The sequence below is a fragment of the Myotis daubentonii genome, chromosome 3 (assembly GCF_963259705.1).
Source record: "Myotis daubentonii chromosome 3, mMyoDau2.1, whole genome shotgun sequence".
In the NCBI taxonomy this organism is placed as follows: Eukaryota; Metazoa; Chordata; class Mammalia; order Chiroptera; family Vespertilionidae; genus Myotis; species Myotis daubentonii.
Genome location: NC_081842.1, coordinates 139592952 through 139596544, shown reverse-complemented (window position 1 = coordinate 139596544; position 3593 = coordinate 139592952). Strand labels below are relative to the sequence as shown.

The window sequence follows — 3593 nt, the reverse complement described above, 5'->3', positions numbered from 1 at the left end:
AAGTGATCTAATAGGTACATTTTATTCCTGTTCTAATAGTTATGACACTATAGTATGAGGTGTTTGCTTGTTTTTTTTTGTTTTGTTTGTTTTTTTACTTATCCATTTCTGCATGAGACTATAAGCTTTGAGGACATAGCTTGGTCATATTCCAGGAACAGAATAGGCATTTAAAGAATAGCTATTGTCCTTTTGATTCTCTGAGCAGCACCATGGCTGTAGGCAAGAACAAGCGCCTTATGAAAGGCAGCAAAAAGTGACTCAAGAAAGTGGTTGATCCATTTTCTAAGGACCATTGGTGTGATGTGAAAGCACCAGCTATATTCAATATAAGAAAGATTGGGGAAACACTGGTCACCAGTACTCAAGGAACCAAAATCACATCTGGTGGTCTTCATGATTTTGAAGCGAGCCTAGCTGATCTGCAGAATGACGAAGTTGCATTTAGAAAATTCAAGCTAATTACTGAGGATGTTCAGGGCAAAAACTGCCTGCCTAATTTCCATGGCATGGATCTTACCGTGACAAAATGTGCTCCATGGTCAAAAAATGGCAGACCATGATTGAAGCTCATGTTGACGTCAAGACACCAATGTTTATTTGCTTTGTCTATTCTGTGTTGGTTTTACTAAAAAAACACAACAATCAAATTCAGAAGCCTCTATGCTCATCTTCAACAAGTCTGCCAAATCCAAAAGATTTGGGCATCATGTCCGAGAGGTGCAGACAAGCTGATTCCAGCGAGCATTGAAAGACAAGGAAGACTGGCCAATCTATTTATCTGCTCTATGATGCATTTGTTAGAAAAGTCAAAATGCTGGAGAAGCCCAAGTTTGAACTGGGAAATCTCATGGAGCTTCAGGGTAAAGGTAGCAGTTCTGAAAAAGCTATCAGGGATGAGACAGGTACTAAAGTTGAACAAGCTATGGATATGAGCCCCAAACCCAAGAATCTGTTTAAAATTCAGATAAAATGGTGACAAAAAAAACCCCTACCTGTAAAATAAAAAAAACACACAAAAAAACAATAGCTAAACAAACAAGTGAGCAAATGAGAGTCCTGAAATCCTAAAGTGGAAATACAGAATTACTAAGTATCTCATACAGTGACAATTCTAAAAAGAGATCTTTAAAACATTATGAGTAAGATACCTATGGCCACCTCTTTTCAAATGCATATCCTTCAGTATATTTGTGAAAATATCAATGTCCTTAGCCTATCTTATATAATAAAAACTTAATATGCAAATTGACTAAACAGCTGAACAATAGGTGGAACAACCAGTCGCTATGATGTGCACTGACCACCAGGGGGAAGATGCTCAATTCAGGATCTACCCCCAGCCCTCAGGCCTCAGGCTGGCCAAGGCAGGTGCCAGCGGGCTCTCCCCTCCCCCAAATCACCCTGCTGGTCATCCCACAGATCAGCCCTGATCGCTGGCCAGGCCTAGGGGCCCTACCCAGGCATGAATTTCATGCATTGGGCCTCTAGTTGTCTAATAATGTTGTCACCCTGAACATGCCCACTACCATGGTATGCTCTAGCAGAAGTAACTACCTTGTAAAATTAATATATTGTGCATGTAGCTGAGATAAACCTTTTTTGACACTGTGGATGTATTACCAAACTCACTGTTTGCTCTTGAGTTTGATCACATATCAGCTAGAATTATGATTTTTTTAATTTTTAAAATTCTTGTATTGTTTAAAGTATTACATATAGTATTACATATGTCTCCTTTTCCCCCCCATTGACCTCTTCCTGGACATCCCCACCCCCCAGCACATACCCTTACCCCCCTACTGTCCATTGGTTATGCTTGTATGCATGCATACAAGTCCTTTGGTTGATCTCTTATCCCCATCCTCCCCTGCCTGAAATATGTTTTTATTGACTTTTAGAGAAAGAGGAAGGGAGAGGGAGAGAGAAACATTGATCGGCTGCCTCATGCACGCCCCCTACTGGGGGTCAAACCATTGACCTCTTGGTGAATGGGACAACATTCAACCAACTGAGCCACACCAGCCAGGGCTAGAATTGTGATTTTTGACTCTGTGAAATAGTATAGCAGTAAAGAATCAAAAGACAACAAATTTAAGGTAAGTATCTGTTCATGTATTTTAAAGGCAGATACAACAAGCTGTTCGTGTATTTTAAAGGCAGATAAAACAAGCTGTGTCAGCCAAATTCTGAGTAAAGTTGCTAGTGTTGATAAAATGGCAGGCAAAATCTAGGAAAGCTTTCTGCTAGCAGACCCAGAATGACCAATTTTTATCTCTAGGATCAATGCTTATCCTATATAATAGAAGCCTAATATGCTAAGGGTCCAGTCGTCCATTCAACCAATCAAAGTGTAATATGCTAATGGTATGCGAAGGCCACTCAGCCGCTCGCTATGATGTGCACTGACCACCAGGGGGCAGACACTCTGACAGGTAGGTTAGCTTGCTCCTGGGGTCCAACCGATCGGGACTGAGAGAGACAGGCCAGACACTCCCTGGAGCATGGTGTGTCCATAGGACAAGACATTATACAAAACTATTAAAAATCAGTGTAGAAGGACATGAAATATTGTAGGAAAATATCACAATCTATTTCACAGTACTTGTTAAATGAAGAGAACAGCTTGTAAAATAGTATAATGTGAATATACTGTTGTTTTAAAATGCCTAGGTATGCCTAGAATGATATACAGCAACATTTTACAGTGGTGACATTAGAGGTGATTTTTACTTTCATCTTTATGTCTTTCTCTGTTTTATGAATTTTCCACAATGAATATGCAATAAAAATATTATTTTAAAAAGAAGATTACATGATACTAGCATTCTAATTTATAACATTGAAGATTATCACATCTACACTCCACTTTCATTCTGTAGAGTTTCCCGTCCAGTGTCCTCCTACCCCCTTTGTATTATTTGGATATACAAATACTAGCCAAATTTGCTTTACTTGCTGTTTGCCTTACTTGCTGGATTGTATGCTCTTTTGGTGACTGAGCCTGTGTTTAACTCATTTTCATATTCCCAACAGGAAATAAGCCATAGAGCAATCTTAGGTTTTCTCAAAGATACAGACAAAATTATCCTGGAGAAATCCTGGATTACAAGCCACTACTGAAGACATCACTTCATCTTCTCACCTGGTGTGGGTACAAAGCAGTCACTGAGGTTAAAACACTGTAGTAAATAACAATGTGCGTGATGGGTCCCAACAGCATCTGTCTAATTTATGCACACGCTCATAAGCACTTTGCTATTCACAGTGTAGTCATATTACCCAGCTTTAAATAAACATGGCAATGGTGATCATTTCAATAAAACCCTGAGTATTAGTCCCTTGTTCCAAACATAATCCTCATCATTACATTATTTCAAAGGTAAATCAAATCTTTTTTTATCTTTTTCCCGGAACGTTTTGCACTCAGTTAATGAGAGAATTGCTCTCACATGGAGGATTCCTGTGTTCTTCACTTGGGGGTGGGGGGAGCGAGGGAGGGCATAGACACCACTCCACCTAAGCCCTTGAGTGGCCCTGGTTGTAAAGCTGCCGTTGACTCACACCACAGGCGATTTATGAGACCCAATCGG

At 39.9% G+C, this 3593-nt stretch overlaps 1 pseudogene; it reads left to right on the top strand.

Annotated features, from left to right (window-relative positions):
- Positions 1 to 212: 212 nt before the first annotated feature.
- On the top strand, positions 213 to 960 carry LOC132229419 (small ribosomal subunit protein eS1-like; annotated as a pseudogene).
- The last annotated feature ends 2633 nt before the right edge of the window (positions 961 to 3593 follow it).